General features: G+C 36.4%; 1 protein-coding gene across 4 annotated transcripts in view; it reads right to left on the bottom strand.

Annotated features, from left to right (window-relative positions):
* Positions 1–8,388, bottom strand: part of Rcd1 (Reduction in Cnn dots 1) — a 234,562-nt gene extending 226,174 nt beyond the window's left edge. For 2 of the 4 annotated variants that reach the window (XM_090391131.1, XM_090391134.1), the window contains exon 1: positions 7,909–8,340. The gene's annotated coding sequence lies outside the window, so the exon portion shown is untranslated. The other 2 variants (XM_090391133.1, XM_090391132.1) reach the window with 2 other exon arrangements.
* Positions 8,389–13,284: the final 4,896 nt, after the last annotated feature.

The following is a 13,284-nucleotide window of genomic DNA, read 5'->3' as shown; positions in this document are numbered from 1 at the left end:
AGCAATCGTGTGGTTCTGATATGATATTGGGAGTGGTTTGACAAGTGCAACCTCCACTGAACAAAACTGATAGGGATAATTAAAGAGTAGGTACTATGTCAAATTATGGAAAACAGATTGGTGATTTACCATGGTATAATTAACTGAACTGGAGAGAAATCAGTACTGCTTAGGACTTACTTTGAGTTTGGTTACCGATGGCAACATCAGACTGTATTTTTGAAATCAAGAGAATAAATAGGTGGGAGTGATATACATGAATCATGAAATTATGCATGAGATGCAGAGAAAGTAAATGCTATGGACAGGATATAAAGCAGAGAGTCCTCATCAGTGGCACAAGAAGTAGAAGGCACAGGCTAAGAAAATAAGTGTAGTAAAAATTTGATACTGACAACCTCTATTTGGCCTGAATCCAGCTTGTTCTTCACCAAGCTTCTCTTTCACAATTTTTCTTAACAGTTTCTGAAGTAAATTTGCATAAATCTTGCCAGGTACACTCAACAGGGAAATAACTCTGTAATTCTCACATTGTTTTATTTTTACTTTCCCTTTTTACAGATGGGTACTATGAGAGCGCTTCTGAAACTTCACCCTATGACCAGGCTTTCAATTTATGCAATGAAGCCACTGTAAAACTCTTAATCCTCCGTATCCGAGCATTTCTGGTTGAATTTCAGTACACACACACACACACACACACACACACACATATATATATATATATATATATATATATATATATATATATATATATATATATATATATATATATATATATATATATATATACAGGTAGATAGATATTGCAAATTGGTTGGACTAACTGATTCTGTTCAATTCTGAGAGAAAGAGAAAAATGAGAGATTAGAATAAATGAACCAGAGGAGATTCTAATGTCAAGATTACTTAATAAAGCAATGAGAAACAGATGATAAAATCACCATATACTTGAATATAATAAGGTGCTGTGCTGACTGGTAAATAAAAACCATTTAACAGGATGTGTAGATGGATCAAATAGTGCCAGTGCACAGAGATAGTACCAAAACGATGTATTACAACTGGACAGTGCTAGAATATAATATTAAGCTAATGGATATATACTGAAAAAAGTTAGCATGAGTTATTATTATTATTATTATTACGGGTGACTCCAGGGGGTCCTTAGACTCATCGAGGGAGGCCCTAAACATCATGTTGTCCACACAACTATACGACATTCTCACAGTATCTATCATACCTTGCCTTGAACTCACTCACCATCATAGCACCCACAACAGACTCTGGCAGCTTATTCCACTCATTTACCACTCTAAAAGTAAAGAACCCAGCTCTAACACCCCTGCTAACCACACTCTTGCCCAGCTTCCATAGGTGTCCCCTAGTTCTCCCACCACCAGTCCTGATCTCAAAAATATCCTCTGAATTAATCCTATAGAAACCCTTTAGCAATTTGAATGTCTCAATCATATCTCCCCTTTTCAGCCTATCAACTAATTTCTGCAACACACAAATCTTCAATATGTTCTCATATGGTTCATTCCATAGATCCGCTATCATCTTAGTCACTGGCCTCTGATCCTCTCCACCTCCGCCCCATCAAGAAGGAACCTAGGTGACCAAATCTGGGCACAGTAGTCGAGATGAGGTCTTATCAAGGCTCGGTACAGAGGTACAATAACTTGCTTGTCTCTGCTCATCAAGGTATTTTTCAACAACCAAGTGAGTTGATGAGCTGATTTAGCTACTTTTGCAATGTGCCCCTAAACTTCATCTCCCTATCCACCAACACTCCCAAATCCCTGGCCTCATCAATCTCCTGGAGTACAGTTCCACCAATGTGGTATACTGCTGCTAATCTTTTCACCCCAAAATGCATAACCTTACATTTTGTCACATTAAATTGACATCCATTCTCCTTAGCCCAGAACTCCAATCTATCCAAGTCATCCTGCAAGATTTTGAAATCTTCTGCATTCACTATCGCTCTACCCAACTTTGCATCATCAGCGAAAAAATGAACTGTTCCTCTTAGATCCTTCCCTCTATCGTTAATGAACAGATTAAACAGCAGTGGTCCAAGAACAGAACTTTGCCAGGTCCAGCAGTATCACTGTAAACTCATTACCCTTATCCAGTTCAGCCGTCACCTTGTTATAAAACTTGAGCAAGTTACTGAGGCATGATCTACCCTTCACAAAGCCACGCTGCTCCCCCCATACAGTATCTTATTTTCATCAATCCATTCCTGTATTTTTCCCTTGACTACTTTCTCCAAGACCTTGACAACGACTCCTGATATGCTGATCGGTCGGTAATTTGCAACCATAGTCTTGGATCCTCCTTTATGCAGTGAAACTATTTTCCCCTCTTTCCACACCTTCAGGACTAAACCAGACCCAAGACTCAGATTAAACAACATGGTCAAGGGCACTGATAATTCCTTAGTCGCTGCATGCAAGACCCGTGCCGGTATACCATCCAATCCCACAGATGTATTCATATTAAGGTTCTGTAATAGACTATTCACCTCCACTTCATTCATCACAATTCCCGTATAAACTAATGGTTCCTTCATTTTTTCAATGTCACCACCTGGATGATATACTTTTGCAAAGTGCTCGCTCAGCAACTCCACTATATCGACTGATTCAGTGACCTCCTTACCATTGTCATTCCTTAAAATCATTTTGCCGTGTACAGTTTTTTCTTGCTTGCAGCATATTGAAAGAACTGTTTGGGATTCTCTTTAGCTTGCATAGTTAGTTTCCTTTCATAATCCGCTTTTGCTTTTTTTTACCACACTCATTACCCTTCTGGCCTGCACTTTATACCATTCGTGTGCCTGCAGGTCACCCCTTAAGAATGAGTTAAAGGACATTTTTGTTTTAATAATTAATTTAACTCAGTCCCATTATGGTTTTCTGCAGTAGCTGTCCTCTATCCAACAAAGTGATTCTTCCATAATCATTCCTTTATCTACCATCAATAAAAAATTGATGGTAGATAAAGAAATTCCCTGTGATCTAGTCTTCTTTCCAATTTTAATTTTTCATCTTTACTTACTTACCACTTACCTTGAAATGAAAATGCCTGCTAATTCTCTCAAAGATTAAGTAACAATTTTCTTCCTTCATCTGCAATTTCTGTTTAATCTTCATAGTTTATCCATTTCATTATATAACTATATTTATCCTTCTCACGCTAGGTATGCATTTATCACTAATGGTCACTATGACTTGCTTAACTCCCATCATCATAGTTTATTCAAACATGAACTAGGAAATATATACAGAAAGATATGTAAAAACAACTCATGGAAATAAACTCTTAAATGAAGATGAATCAAGTTGCTCTATTATGTGCCAAATGGTTCATGAGTCATCTTCAAAAAGAATTTTTCTTATGTATTGCAAAAACCATTTTCTTAGCCTTCCTCTGTGACCATAAGTTAATCTGTTAGGATCTAAAGCACTGAACATAAGTGAGAGAAAGTTTGAGTTGACTTTTTGAGAATCATTTCTATTAGAGATCACTGCTGGCTTTCTTCAAGAATGGCAATATTAAGAATGTAATTTTGCCATGCATGTCCTAATACTGGTCGAAGGCATGTTGTCTCAAAGCTCATGATGTTATTAACTGCACACTAAGTAGTGATGTTCCATGTCTAAGAACCATATGTAAATGTGGCTTCACTGATGGTTTCATACAGACAAAATTTGGTATTTGTGAAGGGTTTGTATTTTGTTATATTAGTTAGGCTTTTATGGAATTGTACAGCTTTGTGCTTTCTTTTCACTATGTCAGAATATCAATGTAAGAACCCCAGGTACTGAAAATCTTTTACCTCTTCAAGAATATTCTTGATGATGTAAAAGATTGAAATATATATTGAAAAATTTCACTTGCAAAAAAAAAGATATGGTGCCTTGAACTTCAGTGGAAAAGTTCTCAGTCATCTTTCCATTAACCGTTGCTCCTGCATGGTAATTCCGGTATGGCTGTTTTGTATTGCTTTTATTATTTTTAAGAGTATGTCAAAATGAAAATTTTGAACATCCTTTGTCTACTGATTTAATCAAAAGCTTTTGAGAAATCTATGATTTTAAGATTAAAGAAAGATTTTATCACTTGTGCCTTGTAAAGCAATGGATGTGTTTCAACAGTGCTTTTGTTTTTCATGAAAACATCTTGATTTTTGAGCAGAAAAATTGTTACATATGGTTCAATTCAGATTTTTAGATTTTACTGTGGTAGGAAGTAATGTAATTCCTCTTTAATTTTCTGTGTTGTTCAGATTGCCTTATTTGGGTCATTGTCATCATCACTCTAAGTTACAGTAATAATAAAGTTTAATGGAATGAATACAGCACAAAGAGAAATAATTAAACAGCGGGTTTAATCATTCAGATATTTTGTTTCTGTCACAGAGACATCTTCAGGAATACAATGTTAAAATTGTAACAACAAACACAAAACAATAAGTTGCAGAAATTAAACAATTTAAAGCCTAAAGTCTTATGAGGATTGCACTCTATGGGTGCTATTGGCTGTTAGGCAGGAAGCCTAAGAAATAAAATTTTCCAAATCTTCTAAAGTCTAACACAACCATTTTTATTTAGATTAGGGTGGATTTTTAAATCTGCTAATGATTCTAAAAAGAGTCTTTCAAATTTATATTTGCTGTGATGAAGCATAGTAGTTATATTCCATCTGATCCAGTGCAACAATTTTAATATTGTATTCCTGAAGATGTCTCTGTGACAAAGACAAAATATTGGGATGATTAAACCTGTGGTTTAATTATTTCTCTTTGTGCTGTATTCATTCAATTAAATTTTAATGTGAGTGTAAAGCAGCAACTAAGCATAAATGTGCATTTTCTAAGGGATAGTCTCTGTCACTATGGAGAGTTGACTCTTTCATTTTGCCATTCCTCTTTAGTAACTTATAACCTTTTCTGATTAATTGAAATACCTCCTTTAAGAATATATATTTCAGCCATCTCATCTTCTTTTTCCTGGTATCTTCCCTTTTAATATGTTTATAATCTATTTATTATATCTCCCTATATTATTATTATTATGTGACACATTATTATTATTATGGGAGTACAAAGATTATCGAGGGAGAGTGTGCTAACAGCATCAAACGATTAACCCTTCCAACTACTAACCATGCTCAAACTTGATAACTTTTTGCGTGAGCCATTAGTAGCAGAGGCTCTACCAATTGACCAACCTTTGCTGTTCCAGGATGTCTGCACGGTTAGCCTAATGGCTGTGCGCTTCGCAACCATATACCTGGGAAAGGAGTGTCCTAGGTTTGATTCCCGTCGGTGATGTGAGGAGCTGAAGGATCTTCCTCAGCCATAGCCAAGTTAGCCAGTCTTGGGCATGGACAGTAGGGTTCTTCCCCCAGTTTATCCTGGGGTTTTTCATCTCGCGAAGCAGGCAAACCGGCCTTGAGAACTCAACACTACGGACAAAGGATACACCGGGGCGTAGGGCTGACCACCTTATCCTGTGAATGGTTTGAAGTCCGATGATTAATAAACCCTCGACACCGCAAGGTTAAAGAGGGTAAAAGGAAGATGAGATGAGATAATCTATTTATTATATCTCCCTATATGTTCCAGAAATTTCATTCCTCCTATGATTATCTTCTTCAATACTCTTTCAGTTCTCTTTTTATTTTACTCAAGACTTCATTGGCTTTTCTTTGTCACCATACTCCTAGTAATACTCTCCAACAGCATATTTCAAAAGCTTCAATTCTTTTCTGGTCTTATACTGTAAAGTCCAAGTCTCACAACAATATAAGGATATGCTCCAAACAAATCAAATGTTTTTATAAATCTTTTCCATACATCTTTACTTATCTTACTTGTAATAAGTAAGATAAATAAGATAAGCCATAGTAATTCTTCATATTTCCAACTTGCACCTTCTATCTTATTTGGATAGTAGTATTATTAAGCCTTCCTCTATTGTGATAGTTTGTTGAATATAGCTAAAGCTGTATTGAGATATTTAGTAGTTGCTTCCAAAGCTCCTTTTCTCATTAATAGCCTCTGCTGTTATACCATCCAATCCAGGCACTTTCTTATTATTTTGGGATTTTAGTGCAGTTTTGAATTCTTGCACTGTAAAATGTTACACATGATGGGTTCTTTTTTGGATTATTACTTCAGGTAACTCATCTATAGCGAAATTCAATGAATTATTCAACAGTTTGCTAAAAATAAATAAATAAATAAATAAACTATATATAACATATATTTTACTGCACCTAAAAAGTTAGTCATTACTACCATGAGTATTGGTCTCTTTCTAACATCCAAATTTATCTTCAAAGAATAACAGTCCCCCCCAATTATTAAACAAATTCTGATTTATTATATTTATCTTAGTCTCAAAAGTAAAACAAGAAAATAATAATAGCAAAAAAATTATTTCCTTTGACCCTCATTTACTGATCTGATTTTTTTCTTACGATTACTTAGCAATTCTTTTGGGAAAACAATTGACTGGCCAGCTAACTAAGGATTATGGTTAACTAAATATACATAATGATGTTCAAGGAGTCATGATATAATAACGCATTTCAGGAATGGTTAACTGAGGATTTCGTTATTTGAAGATTGGATGATTGTGTTAACATTTGTGTTTACCTTTTTCATGAGACTTTCATATGCATGGTCACTCCCAAAATAAGTAGACGCTAACTCTCGTCAAATGAAGGAAAAACCATTGCTACCTTCACAATATCATTATTATTACTGCACAGCACCTTCATGGAGCACCATGGTTCATTACAGGAAGCCATACTATACAAAGCAATTCACTTTTCATGATCATAGTCTATATTACACCACCCTATACAGAATTTTTGTCTGTTAATTGCACATTTTCTTTTACCTGCCTGTTTTATAGGAGGGAAAGACCCGAGTTTCCAGGAGGGAAAACCATGCTACATCCAGTTAATTTACCTTCGATTAAAAAAGCCAATATAAAATATAAAACTTCCTCACATCATAACAAGAATCAAATCCAGTTTTTTTTGCTGTTAATATTGTTTTCTTCCAAACGAAGAAAAAATCCCCATAATACAACTGGACGAATGACAGGACATGAAGGTAGTTGCAGCTGGTGGAGGCAGAGGTTGTAGAGTAGGTACCCTCCCTGGATGAGTCTGGACTCCCTGGAGGTGTTATATAATAATCACACCAGGTTGATCATCCCTGTTGACATAAGCTATTTTGTCAGAACATTTCGTGTTTATTAGCCTCTGCATTCCCAGAATGGCCTGAAGAAAAATTTCACTAAATATTGATTCTTTCGTATATATGTACTAAGAAAGCATGGTACTATTTCCCCTCTTACTTTCCATATTGACCACAAAATTCAGCTATTAGTAATACCTCCACTCTCACCCATGTTCAAAGAATGTTATCTCCTTCAATTTTATTTCACAGTGTATTCGGTATATCAATATGAGAAATAGAAGAGAACGAGTTTATCTTTGTGAACGGAGTGAAACAATATATCACTACAAATAACGTCAACACATTTGGACTTTTCACTTGTGCAACTTAAATGCTTTTTTTTTTTTTTTTTTAAATCAGGAAAAGAAGAAAAAGTAATACTGCAGCCGCAGCAAAGTACCATAAAAATTTCAGTCTCCAGCAGTGCTTAATATCACTGGTTTAAATGTGTGTGTAGTGTGTATTTAATTTCGGGTTTCCGGCAGTTTCAATTTTTATATGCACAAAACATAATTTTCTTTCTGCCAGTTTGACTGCGATCCACTTTGGAAGATATCACGTATTCACGTAACAAATGTAGTGATGAGCATAAATCGGTTTCAGTAACAAACACAACATAAATAAAATGCAATATTTACCACACTAAAGGCTGCAACATGAATATATTGCACCACACACGAAAGCTGAATTCTTCATGAAATATATTTATTCAATCATATATATATCTTTTCTTCACAAATAGTAGTAACAAGATACTAAAAATCACATTATGACAAAGAAATCGTTTAGGGTTAACAAGTCTTGGCAAACTGAGCAAATATATCCTTTCGCATTAACATCAACAGAGCCATTGTTGCTTGTCCAATATACAGTACTAGAGAATTCCGAAAGCATCATAAAATAGTATCCAGTACATATTATCAACAAATTCATACACTCTGTAATATATACATAAAATTATCCTCTCATGCTCCTATTTCAGAATTCCCAATTAAACCGATTTAACATCCACGAAAAACTGAAATACTTAATTGAATTGCTAACAACGTTAATTTAAGCATCAAGAAATGAGCAGTATTACCGAATTGAAGAGGGAAAGCAAATACAAAATTCTGGAGAATGACATGTTTATTTTTGAGCGTGTTTTTTAATGAAATGAATAAATTCAGTTAATTGGTATAATCAACCTTGTCGGGAGAGGAGGGGAATGAGAACTTGAAATATAGGATCATGTTCATGTACCCTTTAGGTTGATGAACAGGAAAGCGAAAGAGGATGAAACAATCTCCCGAATTCGATTCTAGGTTTGGAATAAAAGACTTTTCGAATTTCTGCTTAATTTTAATTATAAATGAGTAAAATTCAATGGTTTGTAAGAAACAAGTGATTGAATATTCATATGCAAAAACATAAATAAAATAAATCCACTATTAAAAAAAAAAAAAATTGCAAACGCCATTTCATTAAAGAAAGGAAACAAATTCCACCCATTCAGCCCTAATTTTAAGGATGCAAAGCAGCAAAGATGACAAGAATGGGGGTGAGCAACTGGCTATTTTGCTACAATTAGAATTCAAAAACATCAAAATTATATAATATTTTCGAATTCTCAACGTTCACTCCTTTCTTCTCATGCCATCGTCATTAGACATAGAGTTAACTGCGTACCAAAATGTTACACTGCAGTGGGTTCAAAATCGATCGTCTATTTTTTTTTTTTTTAATAATGTGAAGCTCTACGCCACCGTTCTAATCTCAGTCGGACATACTATAATGCCTATTTCTAAGTTTTGGGAAGGGATTGCTGTTAACTGTTTATAATTTTTATACTTTTATTAATTAAAAAAATTAATAAAATATTTTTTAAATTTAAAAAAAAAAAGATTTTTAAAAAATCAGCTAACGCCGTTTTATTCCCGTTTGGGGAATAGGCGAGGCCGTTTTAGCTCCATCTAACTTTTGGAGACTTAGTGGGCAGTTCAATCTCCACTGTTAGCCATTCAAAGATAGCTAGCCCAAGTCTCACTAATTTAAGCAGCCTGTAGTGAAGAGATGGCTCAACAAGTGTCGCCACCTCGCAATCCCAAACCCAAAAACAATATTTTCAAGCTCTGAAATAGTGCGGGTTCAAGGGTGCGAAAAATCCGAGTTTCCTGGAGAAAAAAATTCGCTTGCCCGTGCCAGAGATCAACTAACTCAGGAACCGGTCGAAAAAAACTTTAGAATAAGTTCCTATAGTCGGCAATTAGACTTGAACTTAAGTCTATCTTCACGCGGTTTAGCGCTGAGAAGAGCAAACACCACTTCCACTGTGTAATACAGGCTCAGTGGACAGTAATAATATGATTGCATATTATTTCTTACATAAAATGCGTCAACGAGATCGATATCGTATACTCACCGATTAGTTAACTCAAATTATTAAAGGACAGTGATGCATTTGCTTTTATTCAAACCTACACTGCTTGGAAAGAAGTCAACATACACCCCATGGGCACGGTGCATCGTGCCATTTAACGAGTCATTTGTTTTTAGCTTGTTTGAATTGGAGGAATATGGTGCTCCCAAATCAGTGTATCTGTGTTCGGGCGAAATAGCTGCAAGCAGGGAGCTAACAGAGTTTGAAAGAAGAATTGTGGTAGGATGCCATGTTGCAGTCATATCTATTCGGCAAATTGTTGACAAATTGGGTCATCTTATGTCAACACTCAGTGATACAATTCTGAGATGGAAGCGCAGGGAATCAACTGCAAATGCTACCCACATTGCACGACCCACTGCACTCAACCAACGTTACCGTAGGGTGATACGAAAGATAATATGGATTCATTTGTTGGCCGAAACGTCGAATGCGGAATTCCAGGCATCGACTGGAATACGAATCTACACAAAAACGTTCAGAATCAAGGCCTCACAACATCAGTTTCTATGATAGGACTACAATATGTAAGCCCCAAATTATCCTTACCAACATGCAACGACGTCTTCAGAAGTTAAAAGAGCACATGCAGTTGGATCTGGAAGCTTGTAAAGCTGTGTTATGGAATGAAAATCAGGCTACACCCTCTACCATGCATATGGACAGTTGTGGATGTGGAGGATGCCCAGCTAAAAGAGTGCTTAACCCGAACTATGAAATTTGGTGGTGGCGAAGTGATGGTATTGTCCTATGTTTTTCCTAGTTTGGCCTCAGATCTCTGTTTGTGGTGCGACTAACATTGAACCTGGAGTGGTATCTGAACATTCTGGACAATGTTTCCTAATTTGTGGCGTTTTTCCAGAACTGACCATTGTTTCTTTCAGCAAGACAATGCACTGTGTCATAAGGCTGCTGTTGTGTTGCATACTTTGTGGCCATGAATGTTGCCACACTTGATTGGCCACCAGGAGCCCTGATCTCAACCCTATTGAACATCTGTGAGATGAAATGGAGTGTTGGTGAGAGATTTACAGACGTCCGCCCTAACACAGTACAGGACCTCATTACACCACTCCAGGAAGAATGGTCCAATATTCCCATTGATTGATATTATATGCTTGTGGAAATTATCTCCGGTAGGATTGCTGCATTCATCGAAGCGTAAAAAAATCCTACATCCTATTAAGGTGCGCGCCATGGTTTGTCGTTCTTCATATTATGATGTCTGCTGTCTGCTATGTACAGAGAAATTTTCCATATTTCTCTGCTGTACAGTACGCAAAGTGATTAGCTCTATTTTGAAAACCAGATTAATCCTATTTTTGAGGAAAATAAAGGATATCTACCAAAGAGGTTTCAGGAAAGGCAAATCCACAGTTATTCGATACATATAGTTAAAAAATTATTAGACATATTTTGGGAATATGAGATAAATCGTCATCAGATTTTTGTTGATTTGCAACAAGCATATGACAGCATTAATAGAGAAAAATTATATAAGATTATAATACACTTGGGAACACCAGATAATCTAATAAGACCTATGAAGTTTGGAATGGAAAATTCAGAAGCATTGCTAAAAATAGGAAACGATTTAAGTGATCCCTTCCAATAACTCAAGTATTAAAACAAGGTGATAGTCTAGCTTCAATACTTTTTTAACTTAGCTTTCTAACACATTATTCGATCGTTGCCAATCTAATAACATTCTAAAAAACATCTCACTGCACATATTAACATATGCAGAATACATCAACTTCATGTCAAGAATCAAACAGAAAGCAGAAGGAATATATTTGCAACTAGAAAAATCAACACAATAGATAAGGTTGCAAGTCAAATGTGTACGAGGATTGTTACCTATGCAGTCCAGAAAGAACAACTTCTATTTCTACGTTCATTTAAGTGCCAGTGTTTATTTCCAGGCTTAATCTCGTGCATTTCATTCAATAGGACAAAATGTATTGTTTGTTGCTGCTATAGACTTGTGGTCCATAAGAAGATCTGGACGATATGCATCAGCAGATTAGCACAATGAGTACAAGTCGAGCAATTATCATGGGAGACTTCAACTATGGTGATATAGATTGAAGGAGGAAAGGGCACATTACAAATGGAAATAGAATTTATACAGTTACTAAGGGATAATTACCAAAGATCAGGTGATGGAAGGCAACAGGGATAGAAGAAATCACTTTGTAAGGATGTATATCATCCAGGCGGTGACTTTGCAGTTATTGAGATGACATAAACTGATGTAACCATCGAGATTGATGAAGTGGAGTTACTCAGTAGTTTGAAAAATATTGAATACAGCAGTGGGCCTGGTTGGTGCTTCAGCTGGTGTGCTGCGAGAATGTGCAAGTGAAATGGCAGTGCATCTAACGAAGTTGTTTATTTTAAGTCTGAGCTCTGGCAAGGCGCCAAAGGGAGAGGAAAAGGGTGTAAGATAGTTCCATTATGTAAAGGTGGATCAAAGATAAAAAAAACAATTACAGACTAATTAGTATCTCTGGAGTGGTGGTTAAAGTATTGGAAAAGGTCGGTTTTAAAGTAAAATTCAGAAATGGGTGGTTAGGAATATGATCTTCTATTCATGGGGACAGCATGGCTTCGTAGAAGCTAAGTTCAGTCTCAATAATTTATTCATATTTTATAAGGTGACAAAAGAATTAGATAACGGAAATGGCGACACCATAATAGTGCTGGATTTTGCAAAGGCATTTGATTGAATACCGCACGGAAAACTATTATATACATTGGAGGAAATGGGAGTGGATATGAAGCTGCTGGCATGGATGCGGTGGCTGATAAACAGACATCAGAGGATGGTGTATGGTGGAATGCAATCATGGCGAATAAGTGTAACTAATGGAGTGTCCAAGGGCTATGTACTAGGACCACTACTCTTTAATTTGTGCATTAATGATAAGCGAATGATTTAAGAGCTGGTGTCCAGATGTTTTGCCGATGATGCGAAACAAGAGAGGGCAATACCCCATCTACCAATAATTGTCCGGACACTTTAGCAATTTACAGTTGATACCAGCAAGCGAACCTTAATATCGTGCAAGGGAGAATTTCTACCATTGCACGGCAGACATCAGGTGGAATTTGACTCCATTCCTCCATCAAAGCAGCACTGAATTTATCGACCGATCGAGAACGCGCTACTCTGGATCTCAATCGCCTCTCCAATCCGTCCCACAGGTGTTCGGTGAGATTGAGGTCAGAACTCAGCACAAGTCGGGGCAGTCATCTCTTCATACCATTCCATAACAGCTCCAGCTTTGTAGCATTGCGCATTGTCTTCTTGATAGTAACACGGGTCAGTTCCATAAAAAACCCACAGTGTAGGCAGCACCTGATTATCTAGAATATCAACCTACTGACTGCCTTCATGGAACCACAGACAACGACCAGTGGTATCACTCCAAACCACCTGAATGCATCCCACACCATTATTTCACACACCAAACTTTACTCTGGGTACAACACACTGTGTTAACAAGCTGTCACCAGGGTGCCTGAATACCCACAATTCTGTCATCAGACTGGAAGCAAGTGAACCTTGATTTATCTCTCCAGAGTACCG

Source organism: Typopeltis vanoorti, chromosome 4 (assembly GCF_054136105.1).
Source record: "Typopeltis vanoorti isolate ZY-2024b chromosome 4, IOZ_Tvanoo_1.0, whole genome shotgun sequence".
In the NCBI taxonomy this organism is placed as follows: Eukaryota; Metazoa; Arthropoda; class Arachnida; order Uropygi; family Thelyphonidae; genus Typopeltis; species Typopeltis vanoorti.
Note: the sequence above shows the minus strand (reverse complement) of the source record. Positions and strands in the feature narration are given on the sequence as shown.